Here is a 20972-nt window from a genome sequence, read left to right as displayed (position 1 = left end):
GATGGGAGGGTGGCAGTACCAGTCAAGATGGAGTAATCCAACTACAACCTTTCTCACCACTATTTATAGCTGAAAACTCTGGACAGAACGCAAAAAGCAACTACCTGAGTACTTTGAAAAGTAAGTCGCAGACAGATTGAGTACTGAAGTAAAAACTTGAATGGCCCGTATTGACCCCTGTCATGCAGAACTGCACGATAGTTTCAGAGGCTAAAACTCTCTAAGGTAACCCTGTATATCCAGCCAGATGAACAAGGAAAAGGGAGCCAGAGAGTATGGGAAATCCCTGAGAGGAGAGCTGGCGATGGTAATTCATTATTTCTGTGCATGAACTGATGTAAGTCTTGGGCATACTACAGTATATGCATGCATCCAACAGACCCAAAGAAGCATATAAAGGATTTGAAAACTTAACAATGATATAAACTACTACTCATGTTCCAGACGAACCCCCTTGGTGGTGTATGTGACAGGTGATCCTAAACTGCACAGTAGAGGCTTTAGAAATGGAACTGGCATTGGAACTGTCACAAACAAAAGGTAAGACAGCTTGCAGTGTGAACTCATGAGGGTTGATAGTATGCAAAACAAACAAACAAACAAACAAGCCAAGAAATCAATATTTTTTAGAGGATTTTAGCAGGATCAAGAGTCTCATGACATAATATTTAAAGTTCTAGGATACAATTTAAAATTACTCAACATAATGGCGTCTGGGGTCTTAAAAGCTTGCTAGTGGCCATCTAAGATGCATCAATTGGTCCCAGCCACCTGGAGTAAAGGAGAATGAAGAACACCAAAGACACAAGGAAAGTATTAGCCCAAGAGACGGAAAGGGCCACATAAACCAGAGACTTCATCAGCCTGAGACCAGAAGAACTAGGTGCCCGGCTACCACCAATGACCGCCCTGACAGGGAACACAACAGAGAGTCCTGGATGGAGCAGGAGAAAGGTGGGGTGCAGAACTCAAATTCTAGAAAGAAGACCAGACTTAATGGTCTGAGACTGGAGGAACCCCGGGAAAGCATGGATGGCCCCTAGATTCCCTATCAGCCCAGAACTAAAACAATATCTGAGGCCAGCTCTTCAGACAGAGATTGGACTGGACTGTGGGACATAAAGTGATACTCATGAGGAGTGTGCCTCTTAGCTCAAGTAGATACAAGAGACTAAACAGGCAGCTTCTGTCAGGAGGTGAGATGGGAAGGCAGAGAGGGTTAGGAGCAGGTTGAATGGACTTGGGGAATCAGGTGGAAAGGAGGAGTGTGCTGTCACAGTATGGGGAGAGCAGTTAGGGTCACATAACAAAGTACGTACAAAGTTTTGTATGGGAAAAATATAAAAATAAATAAATAAATGAAATTACTCAACATAAAAAGAACCTGGAAAATCTAAACTATGCTCAGGAGAGAAAACAATCAACAGATGCTAAGCGTGAGATGACTCAGATGGTGGAATTATCAGCAAACACTTTTAAAGCAGCTGTTCTAACCATTCTCCACTCCTGAAATGAATGGAAAGAGAGAAGTTTTCAGCAGAGAAATAGAAACTGTACAGAATAATCAGTTGGAAATTTTAAAACCGAAAAGACAATATCTAAAATAATAAATTCACTGGATGAGCACAGTGACAGAATGGAGATGACAGAGAAATGACTCATTGAACTTGAAGAGAAATCAATAGAAATTATATAATATGAAGTGTAATAGTTGAGGTTATGTGTCAATTTGGCTAAACCATGATTCTCAGTGGCTTGGCAGATATTATGTAATCATTCTCCATTTTATTATCTGATGGGATCAGCTAATCAGTTGAAAGGGAAGTTTCCTTGGGGGTGTGGCCTCCATCCAATATATATAGATATTCTGGATAAGCTTCCTCTCTCTGGATCCTGCATCCGACTCATCATCCTCTACCTCTGGTTCTTGGGACGTGAGCCAGTAGCCTGCCGTCTGACCTGCCGATTTTTAGTTCATCAGCCCCTGCAACCACATGAGTCAGGAGAAGCCTCCAGCTTGATGTCCGACGCATGGATTTGGGACTTTTCACCCTCCACAACTACATGAGCCCTTTCCTTGAAATAAATCTCTGTCTCTCTTTCTTCCTCTTCCTCTCTCTCTCCCTCCTCTCTCTGTGTATATATACTTATATATGTACACACACACACACACACACATATACACATACACTCACACTCACTCACTTCACTGGTTTTACTCCTGTAGAGAACCCAGCCTAAAACATGAAGAATAAAGGGGAGAAAAAATAGTGCCTCAGGGTACTGAGGGAAAATATCAAAAGTTTAAACGTTTATGTTATTAGAGTCCTAGAGGTGAAAAGAAAGATATTGGTGCAGAAAAAAATATTTGAAGAAATAATGGCTGAAAATGTCCCTAATTTGGAGAAAGACATATGTCTTGGATTGAATTATGTCCCCCCAAAAGTGTGTGTATCAATTTGGCTAGTCCATGATTCCCAGTATTATGTGGTTGTCCTCCATTTTGTGATTGTAATTTTATGTTAAAGAGGATTAGGGTGTGATGCTAACACCCTTACCCAGGTCACATCCCTGATCCAGTGTAAACGGAGTTTCCCTGGGGTGTGGCCTGCACCACCTTTTATCTTACAAGAGATAAAAGGAAAGGGAAGCAAGCAGAGAGTTGGGGACCTCACACCACCAAGAAAGCAGTGCCGGGAGCAGAGCATGTCCTTTGGACCTGAGGTGCCTGCGCTGAGATGCTCCCAGACCAAGGGAAGACTGATGACAAGGACTTTCCTCCAGAGCCAACAGAGAAAACCTTCCCCTGGAGCTGATGCCCTGAATTTGGACTTGTAGCCTACTGGACTGTGAGAGAATAAATTTCCCTTTGTTAAAGCCATCTACTTGTGGTATTTGTGTTATAGCAGCACTAGATAACTAAGGCAGACATACATTTACAAATTGAAGAATCTCATGGGACCCCACATAGGATAGACTCAAAGACCACTACCCAGACACATCATAATCAGACTACTGAAAACCAAAGTGAAAGAAAAAATATTGAAAGCAGCCAAAGACAGATGACACATTATACGTAAAGGAAACTTATTCAAGTTATTGCGGATTTGTTATAAGGAACCATGGAAGCCAAAGATAGAGTGCTAGAAGGAAAGAACTGTCAACTCAGAATTTTATATCCAGCAAAAATATTCTTTAGAAATGAAGGCAAAGTAAAGATATTTTCACATGAAGGAAAACCAAGAGACTTTATTGCCAGAAGTCTTGCTGTAAAAAAAATGCTAAAGAAGTTCTTAAGGCTGAAGGGAAACATACTAGGGGGAAACTTGGAGCTTGAGGGATACAAGAAGTGCAAGACAAGTGAGAAATATCTAATAGAATAGATACTCATTAGTAAAAACACACACAAAAGTTCCAAAAATAAGAAAACAAATATCGTCTCTAATCCCTTGACATGGGTACCTACTGACTGCTGGTAATATTTTGGATATATTTCCTTCCAGTCATTTTTCTCTGTGAATAATCTTTCGTCTTTCCTTTCTTCCCTTCTTACTCCCTTCCTTCCTTCCTTCCTTCCTTTTTTCTTTGAACTAGGCTTATACAGTACACATCCACTGCTGTCAAGTCAGTTCTGACTCATAGCAACCCCATAGGGTTTCCAAGGCTGTAAATCTCTACGGAAGCAGACTGCCACATCTTCCTGTTGCCACTGGTGGTTTTGAACTGCCGACCTTTCGGTTAGCAATCACTTTAACCACTGTTCACCAGGACACCTTAAACAGTATATAGTTTTATAATATTCCTTATAAATTAACATTATATTATGAACAGTTTCCTATTTTGCTTAAAAATCTTAATTCTTTCAAAAACTTTTTAGGATTGATAATGGTATTGTGGTTATATATTTAAAGAGTTCCTTCTGTTTTAAATGCATATTGAAATATTTATCAAATGATTAAATGATATGATGTCTGAGATTTGCTTCAAAATACACAGGAATGGGGAGGGGAAAAGGTATTGAAGATTGGCCATGAATTAACAATTGTTGATGGAAATTTTTATAAATGTAATTTTTAAATGTCTTATCATATCCCACCCTGTGGACATTCTATAACACATGTAACAACTTCTCTATTGTCAGGAATTTAGGTTGTTTAAGGTTATGGGTGGGCTGAGTTGAAACTATAGTCTTTGATAGCTATTCTGATTATTTCCTTCTTGGAAATATAATTACTGGGTCGAAAGAGAATGAAGCTTTTTAACACCTGTGATACACTTTGCCAAACTGCCCTTCAGAAAGGAGGTTCCAAGTTTCTTTCCAATTAGAGGTATATGACAGTGCCCTCGTCAACTCTGTTATGAAATTTTAGCCTTTATCAAGTTGATGGAGGGAGTGTGGTAATTTGTTATTATTTTAATGTACATTTCTTTGATTTCCAATGAGATTGAATCTCTGGACTGTCACCCAATTGGTTCATATCCTTTTAGGGAGGAAGCAGAGGGGAAGAGGAGAATAAAAGGGATTTATTACCCCCTTCTCATCACTACTTTGAAGATGAGAAGCAAGTGCTGGGTTTTAGAGGCAAGCAGCCTTGGGTTCAAATCCTGGCTCTGCCACTTTCTAGCTACTGACTTTGTACAAACTTAACCCCTCTGAGCCTCAGATTTTTCATTGAGGAAACAAGACAGTCATCCTGCCTTCATGAGGTGTGAGATAATAGAGATTTATAGGGAAAAAGCCTGGCGCACAGTGGTCACTCCCAAATAATAGCATGTTAATAATAAACAACAAACAAATGGATAAATAATATTAATAAAATTATACATTAGAAAATGCATTTTATAAAGATATAATTTATAAAATAGCATATAAAATAATATTAAGCAAATAAGAAACAAATAATAATAATAAAAGTCATTGTCCTCGGGAAGCAAGTCTCGGGATGTAAAATGCCCCCCGTTTTCCCCTACAGATGAGGGCCCTACAGGGACCGCTGCTGGCATTTGGATCACGGGCTCTTTCACCTTTCGTTCTTTTTCACAACCTCCTTGCTCTGCAGTCTTTCAAATCACTGCTGGGTGGCAGAGGTGACTACTGTGAGCCAGGAAATCCATCTTGGGGAATTGGGTGATCTTGGAGGAATGAATTCTGATCACCAGTGTGACTTATTTGATGCCGTGGAAATGCACCTTGCAGTGTTTGGCTCAGAGGATGACGCTGAATTTCAGGAGGACTTGTTTGATGGTAGGAGCCCCCGTGGCACAGTGGTTAAGCGCTCTGCTGCTAATCAAAAGGTCGGCAGTTCGAATCCCCCAGCCACTCCTTGGAAACCCTGTGGGGCAGTTCTACTCTGTCCTCTAGGGTTGCTATGAGCTGGAATCGACTCAACGGCAACCGGTTTTTTTGCTTGATAGTATCTCACCTTAGACTCTGGAGCAGAAGCTAGACATGCAGCGTGATCTTTGCAGGGCAGCCTGGCCAAGCTGAGGCCTCTGCCTCAGTTCGTTGCCCCTTCCTTGTCTTCTTCCTGTTCTCAGTCTGTGCCCAGTCCCGGAACCCTTAAATTCTACATGTTCTTGCCACACACATCACCCCTTCTAGAAGGCGAAGAGCTGAAACAGAAAACCGGGTTGCGGCTCTAAATAACCTGTCTACTCTCAGACAAAAAGAGAACTGAAAGTGCTTTTTCTCTATTTGCTGCATTTTTGGTAGTGGTGGTGGGGTGGGGGAAAGGATGAGGGGGTTGTGGGGGAGCAAGCCTGAGCAGCTTTTAGGTTATTTGAACACCAAGTGGAGTAGTCCGTCTGGGCCCTCCCAGGCTCACCGGGGAGGCCAACATGCTCTACAACACTCCCTCAGCCTGGGGGGTGGGTGCAGCTGACAGGGCAGAGAAGGATTTCTCCTGAAAACCGGAGTGGATGTCCAGGCAGCAGTTCTGTCCCCCTGCGCTGGTGTCTCTCTGGGCCCATCTCACTGATTTCCTGGGCACATTCTTCCGGGGCACATTCCAGTTCTAAGAGGTGTAATGATGGCATGGGAGGTTGGGTGACTTTGGCCTATTTCTAAATTGAGGAAACATCCAGAGACAAGAGTAAATGCTCTCTATGGTGAGGATTTGGGTCTGCTGGCTTCTGTCTTGAGCAAGGAGCGCTCTGCCCTGGATAAAAGAGCAGAGCTTCTTGGTCTGCAGAGAGCTCCTGGCGGTGCACGTACGAGCGCCCTGAGAATTTAACGACTTTGTGTTTTCATCTTGCTGATGATACAGAAATGATTCTTCTACCAACCATAATTCATATCCATTCGTAATTGAAAGACACTTTAGTAGGAGAAACTATTCCTGTTTTAAGCGTTTCTCAAACAGGGAACCGTGAGATTTTTCTTTTTTCCTCTTTGAAATGTGAGTGTACTTTATCTACAAGCTTTGTTTGTTCTGGCTTTGTGGAAGTGAAGTGACACCACTCTCTTCAAAATAACAAATGCTTCACCTCCACGGTTTGAAAGCTCCTTCTCATCTATTATTTCCCTTGTGAGGTACAACTTATTAAACCCCTAGAGCCCTAAGGGCACAGTGGTTAAGAGATCGGCTGCTAAACAAAAGGTGAGCAGTTCGAATCCACCAGCTGTTCCTTGAAAACCCTATGGGGCAGTTCTACTCCGTCTTATAGGGTTGCTGTGAGTCAGAACCGACTCAATGACAACGGGGCTTTTGGTTTTGGTGTCATGAGGAAACAGGCTCAGAGAAGGTAAGTGACTTTTCCAAGGATGCACAGTGATTTGGTTGGAGAGTTAGTGGAACTCACATCGCCTGTGCCCTGGCTTCCAACTTTTTCTATTAGTTCCGTTTTCACAGTAGCACCCTCTGTCCCTGACTCCCCCGAAGGTCCCGGATTTCTCTTGTCTTTGCTGTGGAGGAGGGCTTGAAATAGTTAACGCCGAAAGTGACAAATATTGGTTTTGTTGAAATGAGCATCCAGGTCCTGTGTTTAGCCAAAGACGAATATTGACTCATGGCAGTCCTGGGAAATTCATCTCGTACTCTGAGAAATGAAGACCGTCTCTACCCAAGAGCAGCTAAACCAGGTCCCAGCCTTCAGTTCCTCCTCACCTGGCTTTTCTCACCCCATGGCCTTTGTCAAATCCAGTTGAGATCCCAACTCTGCCTCTTAATAAAAAACTCCTTGCCGTCAAGTTGATCCCGACTCACAGCGACCCTACAGGACAGAGTAGAACTGCCCCATAGTGTTTCCAAGGAGCACCTGGTGGATTCAAACTGCTGACCTTTTGGTTGGCAGCCAAGCTCTTAACCACTGAGCCACCAGAGCTCTCTGCCTCTTAACAGTGGGGTGATTTTGGACAAATTGCATAACCCCCCTGAGCCTCAGTTTCCTCACTTGTAAAGTAGGCCCTGCCCTATGGAGCTGTTTTTGAAAGTCAGGCAGGTGCTTGGCACAGTGCCTGGCACGCAGCGGGTGCCTAAAAATCAGTAGCTGTTACTTGTGGGTCATTTATTTTCAGGAAGGAGAGAAGACGGTGCTGTAAGGCCATAGGCTGCATCATGCCTGTCCTACTACCAGCGCCTCTTAACCCAGCGCCTCTTCCCACCCACTCCATTGCCCCGTCCTGCGCGGAAGCTTCCTATCTGCTCTCTGCTACGTACCTGATCAACGCTAGACTCTTCTACTTTATACTCACGGTGCCACACGGTGTGTCTCCCTTTCAGCTCCATCTCCTGCTGCTCAGCTTTGCACACCTGCTTTGACGGACTTGAAGCTCTCACTGTTCCCAGTGCCCGGTTTGTGCCCGCCCCCATGCCCTTTTCCTTCCGCCATACTCCCAAGTCTTTCCCGGTAGAAATCTCACCATCCATGAAGCCTCTTTGATCCCCAGGCTGGATGTGGGCCCTTCTTTCTGGGCTAAGATTCTTGAACACCTTTTTTTTTGCAAGTCACTCATTTGGCAAACGAAGCTGAGCTGCAGACTTTGACCTAGGCCCTGGGAACACAGGTAAAGCGACGGCTCGGGCTCACCATCAAGCGGGAAAGGTAGATAAAGGAAACCATGAGGTTAGGCGCTTGGGACCTTGTCCAGTTTCTCATGGTGTTTCAGACTGTTAGCATCTTGAAGGCAGGATGAGTGCAGTTTCCTCTGGGGCCGCCATTCTGGGCTCACAGGTACCAGCATCGTGTTTGAACCGATTGATCTGAATGGACATGGCAAAACCAAGTAAGCCCACGGTTCTGCCATTGTCCTAGCCAGCAGGAGTGGTGGTGAGGTGGGCAGCCTGGGGACAGTTCTCTGTCTTCTGTAGCCTGCTTTCTTCCCCGTCCGTTCTCCTTAGCCACAGTCTGTGATTGTGTCTGCATTCAGAACTTGGCACTTTCTTTGATGACTTACTGTTGATCCTTTAAAGGAGTCAGCCATGTTGAGTTGTGGGGTAGGAAGCACGCTGACATTAGAGTCAGACATTCCCAAGGAAGTCACGCGACCTCCCCAAACATCAGTTTTCTCATCTGTAAAATGGTTAAAAAAAAAAAAAGCAGACCATTGGCATACTGACATTCATGAGTAATTTCTCTTGAGTTCTTTGAAAACTCTCAAATGTACGTTCTCATCATTGTTTCCATGATCTCATTTATTGTATAGAAGAGCCCTAAGTGAGGTGTTTTTGTTCTTATTTTACAGATGAGGAAACTGTGCAGATGGTACCAGAGCATGTCATTTTCCCCCAGGTATGCAGTCAATTGTAACTGAAAAATTTAAATGATTTCTGTCCCTCATTCGCTCCGTAGATGTGGGATTACTGTTGTCATTAGCTGCCGTTGAGCTGACTCCAACTCATGGCAACGTTACGTAGAACAGAACAAAACGCTGTCTGCCCCTGTGTCATCCTTACAATTGTCAGTGTGTTCGAGTCCTTCATTGTGGCAACTGTGCCAGTTCATCTCACTGACCCATGCCCTTGTTGACCCTCTGCTTCACCAAACATGAAGCCCTACTCTAGCAATCAATCCCTCCGGATGGCGTATCTAAAGCAAGCAAGTCAGACAATGTTCTCTTGTGATCGGTAGGGTTTTCGTTGGTGCTTTCCAGAGGTAGATCTCTAGGCCTTTCTTCCTAGTATGTCTTAGTTTGGAAGCTCTGCTGAAACTTGTCCACCATGGGTTACTAAGTTTATTTGAAATACCAGGGGCATGGCTTCCAGCATCATAGCTACAAGCAAGCCACCACAGTATGACAAACTGTATACCAGGTGGTAGTATAGAGCTATAAACCAAAAACCCCTTGCTGTCAAGTCAATTCTGGCTCATAATGACCCTGTAGGACAGAGTAGAACTGCCCCATAGGGTTTCCAAGGAGCAACTGGTGGATTTGAACTGCCGACCTTTTGGTTAGCAGCCGAGTTCTTAACCCCTATACCACCAGGGCTCCATGGAGCTGTAAGCATTTATAAATCTATTAAAAGAAAAGAGATTGATCATTGAATGTGAAATTCCCTTAACATGGACTAGTAGTTTGATTTCTTTGGGAGCCATAATCGACAAGCAAATAGTAGTTATTTCTATCACTTCCAGATACATGGAGAGCACAGAAGCTCTGTGCTCTGGATCCTGGCTGGGGGTGAGCTCTCTCACATCCTAAGGGACTGCCTCCTGCCAGCTTCCTAGTACACATACTTCGTGGTCACTTCTTAGCAAAATTGAATTGTTTCATATCTAGGACCTTTGGGGTTGTTCTCAAATAGTCAAAATCACAAATATTGACTCTGTAAATGCTAAGGGCCAACTGGCAGGGCTACTGAGAGGCTTAAATGAGATAATACATTGATTTTCCAGCATCCAGGTGTGCTCTGGGCTTGGGACTCAGTACAGCCTGGTTTCTTGATTTGACTGAAGCCTTTGCTTCTCAAGCTAAGGAATGTGTCCCCTGGGGTTAGAGGACTTGGCTGTGGCTGAGAGAGGTGCAGGTCAAAAAAGATGGCAGTTTTAGTACAGGCACAAGAGCACGGTCCTTGGATTCAGACAGTTCTGGGTTCAAGTCTTGGCTCCACCACTTATACCAGAAATCCACTTATGCCAGAATCTGTAGGATTCCGCTTCCTTATGTGTGAAGTGAAAATGATAGCAGCACAGACTTTAGAGGATTAAGGTGAAGAATGAATACACAGGATTTAGCACAGTACACAGCCTGGCACGTAGTAAGTCCTCAGAAAGCAGTCATGATCACTTCCTTCTCCTCCTCTCTCTGCACAGAGTTACACACCCGGTAGGGGTTTTATGTTTGTTGTTAATTATATCCCTTCAAGTCCAAAACCATTTTCTTATTTGCAGATTAGCCACCACCCACCCCGAGCGCGCGCGCGCACACACACACACACACACACACACACACACACACTGCGCAACTCCTAGCAGTGGCACCAATCAGATAGTCTATTTATTGAGCACCGCCTGTTTACCCTGTGCTGTGCCAGTCCTGAAAAGAGAGAGAGCAGGGGGATTGGCATTCTCTACCCTCATAGCGCCTGGTCTCATTGGGAAAACAAGAGTCCCACACACAGCACCTGGAGGAGCACGTGAGAGAGAGTTTGCTCAGGTCAGGCAGGTGAATGCATGGAAGTCCACACAGGTTCCTTAGGGCAGGTAGGGCCGATGCCGCATCTGCCCTTGGATCTCTGAAGTGTAAGGAGGGAGGGAAGAGTGGGAAAGATTTGGGGATGAATTTAACCATTGAGCATTGAGACCTGTAGATCCAACCCCCAAAGAAAAGTGTCCAAACCTCCCATCAGTCAACGTGCTCTATGAAGCACCAAGTAGGTGCAGATGTCAAGTGTTCTTTGTGTGTGTGGTGGGCAGGGAAGTGAATGTGAAGACCCAGCCCCTGCCTTCCAGGAGGCAATAACATGAGCCAAGAGTGGAAAGCGATCCTGAGCCCACCTCTGAGACTGCTTAGAGTGTAGTAGCCCCTTGAGCCCAGGAGACTAAGCTTCAGGCTTGTTGCTGCCTCAGTCACTGGTGACCAAAGATAAGATCTCAGTCTGGGCAGGAGACAGTGATGAAAGGTCTGCCTCCATGCAAGGATTGTTAGCTCTCTCTCTGGTAATACTGACTGTCCCTGGCCCAGTGATCTCTGAAGTGACAAACCTAAATTATTCAAAGGAAGGAGTCCCCTTTGGGCTGGAGACCCAAAAGTTGATGTCAGTTTAACCTGGAATTCCTGGAGAGCTGGATTGAAGCTGTAGCCCTGCTACTTCTTCAGTAACTCTGGGCCATTATCGGGCAGTGAAATCCCTAGGTTGTGGAGGAGCCCGTGGTAAATAGGGACTTAACAATCTTGAGCCCACACTCAAGCATCAACCATGCCTACCCCAGGCTGGACTGCCACGGCTCCTTCTCTCCCAGGAAATGCCTGGCTTCCTGCCCATTCTACCTAAGCCCATCCTCTTGTGAACTTACACATTCTTCAAGGCCTTATTGATGTTTATTCGTCCAGATCAATTAAAGCAGAATCTACTGAAGAGAATATTGGGTCGTTATGAGTCAGAATCGACTGGACAGCATTGGGTTTGGTTTTTTTGTTTTTATATATTTCAAGGGAGACCTTGGGTGGCGCAAATGGTTAATGCACTCAGCTGCTAACCAAAAAGTTGGAGGTTCAAGACCCAGAGGTGTCTTGGAAGAAAGGCCTGGCAATCTACTTCTGAAAAATCAGCCATTGAAAACCCTATGAACACAGTTCTATTTTGATACGCATGGGGTAGCCATGAGTTGGAGTCAATTCAATGGCAGTTGGTTAGCTGGTTATTTATTTAAATACTTCCCAGGTGATTTTAATGCTCAGGCAAGGTAGAGATGCATTGTCGTTTCATCCGCACTGACCTTTTGGCCATGGGACTAAGGTTGGGAGAGCAGGAGAGCTACACACAGTACTTTGTGCCCCTGATGATAGATATGAACAAACTCTTTCTCTTCTGCATTGTCTTTGCCTTTCTCTTTGGTTGCCCATTTGACCTTGGGCTGGTCCTAAGAAAGGATCAGGTCACTAAGAAGAGAGAGGTAAGCGCTTGTCTGTCATAAATAAAAAGAAAAAAAAAAAAAACATTGCCATCGAGTCGATTCCAATTCATAGCAACCCTATAGGACAGAGTAGAACTGCCCCATAGGGCTTCTAACGAGAAGCTGGTGGATTCAAACTGCTGACCTCTTGGTTAGCAGACGTAGCTCTTAACCACTGGGCCAACATTAGCAGACATCCTTGTTCTCACTGAAGACGTAAATTTGTGGCAGGAAGAGAGATACTGGTCATCAGATCCTTGCTATTGGGATTTAAGAAAATTCTTCATCTTCTTTGGTCTTCTGGCAGAAATCTTTCCCTTCTGTTTTGTTGCCATTTGTTCCTTTCCTTTGCTCTTCAGCACACGAGAATTCTGGGCAGCCTAATGACCCTGCCCAGCTATTACAGATCTGCTGTTCTGTCCCCCGGGGAAGCATCTTTCTGACGCAATTGCTGCTCTGCACTCAGCTGCTGAGGGCTGAGATGGGGAGGGAGGCTTGGATCCGTTTGGACAGTCAGTAAAATTCTGGTTTTACATTACCGGTCTCCTGATTTTTAAGTGCTTGCAAGCCAGATTCTTCAGGATAGACTTAGAATGCCTTAATTCTGCTGCTTGGGAGCAGTTGGGGGCAGTTTCTAAGCAAACGCTGGTATCTAGCCAACCAGTAGAACATGTTTTTAGGAGACATGTTGGGCAAGAATTGTGCTGATGGCTGAGATCAGAACATTTTGATTGCATTGGGGTAAAGTTCAGGTTATACAAACCAGAATACCCACCAGATACTTTAAATATTTCAAGAAGTCAGATGGGAGAAGCATATTTACCACAACCAACTGCACATGCCAAAGAAATAATCCAGTTTCTGTACCTGATGCTCAACTTTTGTGAGCTGGTGGTGGTTAGCAATGACAATCTAACGCTGGTCCGAAGCTCTTCCTGACCCCAAGATCTTCATCCGTCAGATCATGCAAATTCTTCTTTTTTTTAAATTTATTTTTTTGTTTTTTATTATTATTTTTTATTGCTGTAGTCTCAATGAAGTTTACATTTCAAGTTAGTCTCCCATATAAAATTTTATACATACATTGTTATGTGACCCTAATTGCTCACCCCATTCTGTGACAGCACACTCCTCCCTTCCACCCCTGATTCCCCATGTCCAATCAACCAACTCCTACCCCTCTCTGCCTTCTCATCTCACCTCTGGACAGAAGCTGCCCCTTTGGTCTCTTGTATCGACTTGAGCTAAGAGGCACACTCCTCACGAGTATCACTTTATGTCCCACAGTCCAGTCCAATCCCAATCTGAAGAGTTGGCCTCGGAAATGGTTTTAGTTCCGGGCTGATAGAAAATCCAGGGCCCTTGCTTTCCAGGGTACCTCCAGTCTCAGTCAGACCATTAAGTCTGTTCTTCTTACTAGAATTTGAGTTCTGCACCCCATCTTTCTGCTGCTTAATCTGGGGCTCTCTGTTGTGTTCCCTGTCAGGTCGGTCGTTGGTGGTAGCTGGGCACCGTCTAGTTCTTCTGGTGTCAGGCTGATGAAGTCTCTGGTTTATGTGGCCCTTTCTCTCTCTTGGGCTAATACTTTCCTTGTGTCTTTGGTGTTCTTCATTCTCCTTTACTCCAGGTGGTTGGGACAAATTGATGCAGCTTAGATGGCCGCTTGCAAGCTTTTAAGACCCCAGATGCCACTCAGCAAAGTAGGATGCAGAACATTTCCTTAATAAGCTTTGTTATGCCAATTGATCTAGATGTCCCCTGAAAGCATGATCCCCAGACCCCTACCCCTGCTACTGTGTCTCTCAAAGTATTTGATTGTATTCAGGAAACTCCTTAGCTTTCGTTTAGTCCAGTTGTGCTGACATTTCCTGTAGTGTGGGCTGTCCATCCCTTTGCCTAAGATGACTCTTATCTACTATCTAGTTAGTAAATAGCCGTCACCCTCCTTCCCCACCCTCGTAACCATCAAAGAATGCTTTCTTCTGTGTTTAAACCTTTTCTTGTGTTCCTATAATAGTGGTCTTATACAGTATTTGTCCTTCTGTGACTGACTAAATTCATTCAGCATAATAAGTTCCAGCTTCCTCCATGTTATATGACGTGATAACTCAAATTCTTAATTAAACTTGGCTGACAAAATCTTTCAAAACCTGGGCATCGTTGCAGGGGAAAATAAATAATACTTGATGATGTACGGAGAATTTAGGAACTGTTGGCTTTGGTTAAATTACAGGAAGCTTCAGTTATTTCACTGTGCTATTGAAATGCTTTAGTGAGGAGAGAGCTCATATGTGGAAGATAAAAATTTAGAGCTGAGAATTCTGATGATTTTTTTTTTTTTTTTTAGACCAGTAGAAATAAATGTTCAGGAAGTCTCTGAGTTAGCTGTATTAGCTAGGGTAATGCTAGCTGCTATAACAAAGAAACTCACTTCTTAACCACATTTGCCCAGAAATGACACACATTATTCCTACTTACATTTCACTGCTATTAACTAGTCAAATGGTCCCACCTAGATGCAGGTTGTGTGTGTGTGTGTGTGTGTGTGTGTGTGTGTGTAGTTGCTGGAAAATGTCCCTGGCTTGGCAACCATTCTATATGGCAAAAGGAGCAAATTTTTGATGGGGCAGCTGGCCTGCTCTGACATGAGAAAACGGGAAGAAGAGTCATCTGCAGATTACGTGGCAGCTCAGATGGCACAAATTAAGAGTTTAGGAGTTTACAGAAAGAAGAGCCCACCATGGCCAGGGGTTTTTGGAGGCCAAGACGTATGGACTACTTCTTGGAGGCATTATGGTTAGCTGAGGTACCTTTGGGGTGGGGGAGCACCGGGTGTCAAGCTCTCTAGTCTAAGGATGGAGAGTCTGAGCCCTAAGGTCCAGATGGGGATGAAGTTGTGCCAACAGAGCTTAGGGAGACTGGAATCAGGGCAGAGTAAAGAGGTGTCATCAGAAGGTCCAAGATGGTGACCAGCAACTATAGTTGACCTGGTAAAGCAGAGAGGCTCTCAGAATCCCTCTGAAGGGTCCTGAGTGGGGAGGCAAATGTTGGATCATGACCAGCTTGGGAGTTAGCATAACCTGGTTCAAACCCCAGCATGACCATTTACAGTGGCACCTTGAGCAAATGACTTAAACTCTTTGAGCCTCAATTTCCTTGTTTATAAAAAAGGATTGTTAATACCCCACCCCACAAGGTGGTGATAAGGATTGAATTAGGTAAAATATATAAAATACTGTGGCCCTGGTGGCACAGTGGTTAAGCGTTTGGCTGCTTATAGTATTTTATATTTAGCATTTTATATAAAACCAAAAATCAAACTCATTGCCATCGAGTCGATTCCGACTCATAGCCACCCTATAGGACAGAGTAGAACTGCTCCATAGGGTTTCCAAGGAGCGGCTGGTGGATTCCAACTGCCGATCTTTTGGTTAGCTGCCAAACACTTAACCACAGCGCCACCAGGGCTCCCTGTAAATGCTCCCTGGACCATGGCAATAGCCTCTGAACAGGTCTTCCTTTTTACTCTTCGGAACCCACCACCACCCACCACAGTTGATTCTCAGTGTAGCAGTCAGAATGATTCCTTTCAGGCATAAGCTAGCCAAGTCTTATTCAGAGCAAAAGCCAAAATTCTTACAAGTCTTAAGGCGCTACTTGATCAGGCTCCTCACGCCTCTCAACCTCATCTCACCCTAGGCTGCTCTTCGTGTACACTGCTCCACAGCCCCCTTCCTGTTCGTTCAGCATGTCAGTCATGCCCCTGCTGAGGGCTTTTGTGTCTGCTGTTCCCTCCACTGGGAACTCTTCCCTCAGAAATCTGCGTGACTTGCTCACCTCCCTCAGATCTTTGCTTTAATGTCATTTTCTCAGGCTTCCTCTGACCATCCAGTTTAGAATCTACCCTCCCCACCTTCCCCCTCCCCATACACACATCCCAGGAGGCTCTATCCTTCTTCTTAACAGTTACCACTGTCCTAAAGCATCACACACATATTTATTTTGTTTTACTCTGTACTTACCCCTTCACTAGAGTACAAGTTCTCAGGGGTTAGGGGTTCGCAGTTGCTTTGGGCACTGCAGCATCTCCAGTCTGGCCACAGTTCGAAACCAAAAACCAAACCCGCTGCCCTCGAGTCGATTCTGACTCATAGCATCCCTGCAGGACACAGTAAAACTGCCTCATAGGGTTTCCAAGGAGTGGCTGGTGGATTTGAACTGCCGACCTTTTGGTTAGCCACCAAACGCTTAACCGCTGCACCACCAGGGCTCCGCAGTAGCCACAGCAGACACTCAATAAGCATCTGTGGAGTGAATGAGTATACCAGGTGGTGTGTGTTACTCTCACAGGCTCCGGGACAGCTGCGTGGTAGAGGAGATCAGGCCTCCGTGTTTATCCTCCCACTGCCAACTCCCTCAGAGAATCAGGACTTAGAAATAAAGATCCTCTTACATATTTAAAAAAAAAAAAAATCAGAAGAACCACTGAACCTGAAACCGCTAAATCTCTACAAGCTCTTGAGATCCATCTCTCAGACTACAGGTAACACTGGGCAAAGAGGAGCATGTTAAACAGCACCATGAGGAAGCTGTCAGCCGGATTCAGAACACGAGACATTCCATGGGTTGAGGAATTTAGTTTCTTTGACAGATATGTGCCATGAAAAAGAAAAAAAACATATCACCCAAATGAGATGTGTGGATCCTGTTTGGATCCTCATTCAAGCAAATTAGTGTCACTGACATTTTTGAGAGAATTGGCAAGAATTTGAAAATGCATTGGGTATTAGTTGATAATACCTAACAAGAGCCCTGGTGGCATAGTTGTTAAGAAAGAGTTCAGCTGCTAACTGAAAGGTTGGCAGTTGGACTCCACCAGCCGCTCCTTTGGAAACCCTATGGGACGGTTCTACTCTGTCCTATAGGATCGCTATGAGTCGGAGTTGACTCGATGGCGATGGTTTTGGTTTTTTGGTTTCTCAGGTGATAAGGACATTGTGGTTATGTTTAAAAAAGTCCTTATCTGAGATTTATGCATCTATATATCTGCATGGTTGTCTTTCTGTCTATCGTCTACATCCGGAAGAACCTGGAATATATATACATAACATTCTACAGAAGTAAACCTTACAGTAAACAATTTGAGGCACTATTTTCTCAGTTCTCCTATGGAAGACATATAGCTAATACCGTTCTAGATGCTGCAAGGGAGGTAAGTTAATTTGTTATATACAGTGAATGCCTCAGGACATTAGGTCTTAATTTTTTTCTGGAACCCAGTTGAGAAGAGTTGGTAGGGAAGAAATGATATGAAGTCTAGCATTTGCTTTAAATTACTCCAGAAAAAAAGTGGTAGGGGTAGATAAAAAATGATTGGCAAAATGTCGATAATCTTTGTAGCTGCGTGAGGAAAACATGGGGTTCAATGTGTTGTTCCCTGTACTTTTTTCTATGTGTAAAAATGTCCATAATACTAACTTAATTTGTTTAAGATTAGGAGGTGAAACCATTTCTCTTCCTGAGAAGAAGGCCTATTTCCTTTTTCTCTTTCTCTGCTGGCTGATGTGGGTTGAATATGAGGGAAAAAACGGTGAGCCTCTTGCTTGGGAGGGGTGTAGTGTTCATTCAACCCTTTTTATAAGCCTTTTTTGCTTCTTCCTCCTTGCCTCACCCCTGACTTTAGTGTGGTAAGACTGCGGGGGGCGAGGGGGGGAGGGGGGATGCCTGCTGGGGCTTCTGCTGCTTATACAGGGGAGCCAACGTTCTCCCTCCGGAAGGGGAGTTAATGGGGCGTGAAGAGCCTATTTGTGCCAGGCATCTGTCAAATAGGAAGGCAAGTATTTCTACAAATACGAGTCTGTAGGCAGCAAGGTTGAAGAGAGCACTAGCAAATGGCTTGGGATTTCCTTTTGCAGTGGCTGCATTAATCCTGAGTTCAGAGTGGCCGACTCTTATCAGGGACTGTGGAGAACTAGCCGTGATGGAGACCCAGTGCCCCCCCAAAGAGGTTCTGCGCTCCTGGCTCTTAGAAAACTCAAGACAGTTCTGAGGACTTCACAAGTCTTTTCCATCAGTGCCTGCCTAGCTGGGAAAAGATTTAATCTCAGGTAAGAGATCATTTTTACAGCCTGGGTCTGGAACAGTTTGGTCAGGGGGAATGAAAGCCCCCTTTATCTTCAGGGCTTTGATTTGGGTGGATCTTCCCCTCCCCATCATTAGCCCTGCAGTTGGGCTTGTCATCAGGCAAACTCACCTTCTCATTTTGTAAATCTTGCCTGGCTTCCTTTTACTCTCTGCTCAGATTGACCTAAACCCATTGCCATCTAGTTGATTCTGACTCATAGAGAATTTAGAGGACAGGGTAGAACTGCCCCATAGAGTTTCCAAGGCTGTAAATCTTTACAGGAGCAGACTGCCAGATCTTTCTCCTGCGGAGCAGTTGGTGGGCTCGAACCGCTGACCTTTCAGTTAGCAGCTGAGTGCTTAACCACTGCGTCACCAGGGCTCCTCTTTCTCAGATTAACCAGCTATAAACCTGTTTCCTGTTGCTTACCACCTTCCTTATTTTTGCTGCTCTTTTTAGCAAACTAGTGGCTTATCAGAAATATTTTGACATAACAGTTAATGTTTCGACCCATCCTGGATCCCCTTCTGTGTCAGCATAGCTCAGTGGCTAGGAGCTGGGACTTTGGAGTTAGACAGTCTCGACCACCTACACAGGCAGGCTCCTCTTGCCCGTCTGTGAAATGGGATGAAAACAGTATTGTCCTCAGTACTGCCCAGGTACTTCACACATGGTACAAACTGAATAGTTTTTAGCCAGAACAAAGTGATAAAATCTATCATTAAATTGTCATCCAACTTTTAAAAGGCCAAATTTTGTTTTTTTTTTTTTTTTAATGCAAGGCAAACTTTTTAGTATTACTATTCATACTTTACAGATGGAGACACAGGGCTCCCGGAAGTTGACTAGCTGGCCTAAGTCATGTAACCAACGGGTAGTGCAGCCAGGATTTGAACCTGGGTTTTTGAGATGATAGAGGCTAAGCTCAAAGGGTCCTTCAGTGCGTAGAGGTGGGAGAGATGAGGAGGGATCAGCGAAGGAGACTACTGACAAGGAGTGACTCAGTAAGGTAGGAGAAAAACTGAGAGAGGATATGGTTTGGGAAGCCAGGTGAAGAATACCTATCCAGGAGGAGCCAAGTAGCCAGCTGTGTAAAATGCTGCAGATAGTCTGAATAAGATGAAGACTGAGCAGTGACCATTTGCTTAGCAACACAGAGGCCTTGGAGGTCTTTGGTGACCTTGACAAGACCAGTTTCATGAAGATAGAGGGCCTGGTCCGAGTGGGTGCAAGTGGGAATGGAAAGAGGGGAATTGGAAACCACAGCTATAGAGAATTCTTTCAAGGAGTTTTTATTGTCAAGGAAAGAAAAACAGGGCAGTCGTTGGAAGGTGAAATGAGGTCAAGAGGTTTTGGGGGAGGGGGCAGAGAAATGAAGTTTATTTAGAACTCATCCAATGGTTTAAGAGATGACGCTTGTAAAAGTCATGTATCTTTTTCAGTTGATTCCTTCACTAAAACAGCAACAATGGTCTACCATAACCCTTTTTCATCAAGCTCTTTCAAACATTCCCTTACTTTCATTGTTCAGGAAGCAATAAGCCTGCAAATTACTCTATGTTCCTTACATACTTTAATTTGAATACATCTGAAAAATGTATTCATTGAGGGATGACAACCAACCAGCATTCAAGCTTGAGGGGGTATCCAAGGGCCAGGTGATCGCCCACAGCATTCACTGCGAAGGTGCCAAGAAAGAGCCTCTTCCATCAACTGTCTTCCCCAATGATACTCAAAGTGTAGACCTCTTAAGAGCTGACAGCCTTACCGCTATTCATTCTTCAGCAAACATAGAGTGTCTACTGTGTACCAGACATCCACCCAGACACTGGAGGGAATAGCGAACAAGGCTGACAAGATTCTTACCTTTTTAGGGGAAGGAGGCGCACGTTAATCAAATAATAATATGAATGCATGCATAATTATATGACATGAAAAGAGGGACAGCTGTCAGCGACATTCTCTAACTCTACCAGTAGACTGCCTAGGAGCCAGCTCTTCTCTGAACTGATACGGAGAGCCTCCAATTTTTTGACAACGATACCTCTCACTTTTGCTCTGTCAGTCATGCCCAGGGCCTTCCTAGCCGCCTGCCTCCCTGGTCCTGAGAAGCTGAGGTTCTCCGAACCTGAACCCCAGGTCTCCTATGGAGGACTTTCTCTTGGTTTATGGGGCACAGCCAACTTATGGCCACTACGGCTTCCTCTTAGTTCTGTAAATACTAGATCTCCTAGGACAGGTGTCAAGGTGAGCCTAATATTGTGTATCAAATTGATATCCAAGACTGAAGTGTATTTTCAGTATTGTCCCCAACAGTTTTGCCTTATTCACTCAACTAACATAATGAGACTAATAAAGGAAGGGAAGCTGAAAGGTAAGAATTCACTGGTCATGTTTCTAGTTTTCTCATCAATCTTTCCAGATTTTAACCATATATATATACATATATTTTAGGTACTTGGACATGCATAACTTTTAGTCGCAATAAAGTATGCATAGATAATATTTTTTATTGTAATATTATAAGCATTTTTCTTCTTATTGCCATATAAATCCACACACAATTATATATATCAAGTGGATGTACTAAAGTGTAACTATTTCCGTATTGCTGGAAGCTTAGTTGTTAACAGATTTCTTTTTTTTTAGCTGAATTTTTATTGTACTTCGGGTGAAGGTTTACAGAACAAATAGTTTCTCATTGAACAGTCGGTACACATATTGTTTTATGACATTCGTTAACAACCCTACAACATGTCAACCCTCTCCCTTCTCGATCTTTTTTTTTTTTTTT

The 20972-nt window shown here is 44.1% G+C and overlaps 1 protein-coding gene across 1 annotated transcript in view; it reads left to right on the top strand.

The window, feature by feature from the left end:
• Positions 1 to 20972, top strand: part of ST6GAL1 (ST6 beta-galactoside alpha-2,6-sialyltransferase 1) — a 124472-nt gene that overhangs the window by 73716 nt on the left and 29784 nt on the right. The window contains exons 3-4 of the mRNA XM_004382244.2: positions 8684 to 8730; positions 17970 to 18161. The gene's annotated coding sequence lies outside the window, so the exon portion shown is untranslated. The remainder of the gene's footprint in view (positions 1 to 8683; positions 8731 to 17969; positions 18162 to 20972) is intronic.

The sequence above is a fragment of the Trichechus manatus genome, unplaced genomic scaffold, assembly GCF_000243295.1.
Source record: "Trichechus manatus latirostris isolate Lorelei unplaced genomic scaffold, TriManLat1.0 scaffold00092, whole genome shotgun sequence".
NCBI classification, from domain to species: Eukaryota; Metazoa; Chordata; class Mammalia; order Sirenia; family Trichechidae; genus Trichechus; species Trichechus manatus.
This window is presented reverse-complemented; position numbering and strand designations above follow the sequence as displayed.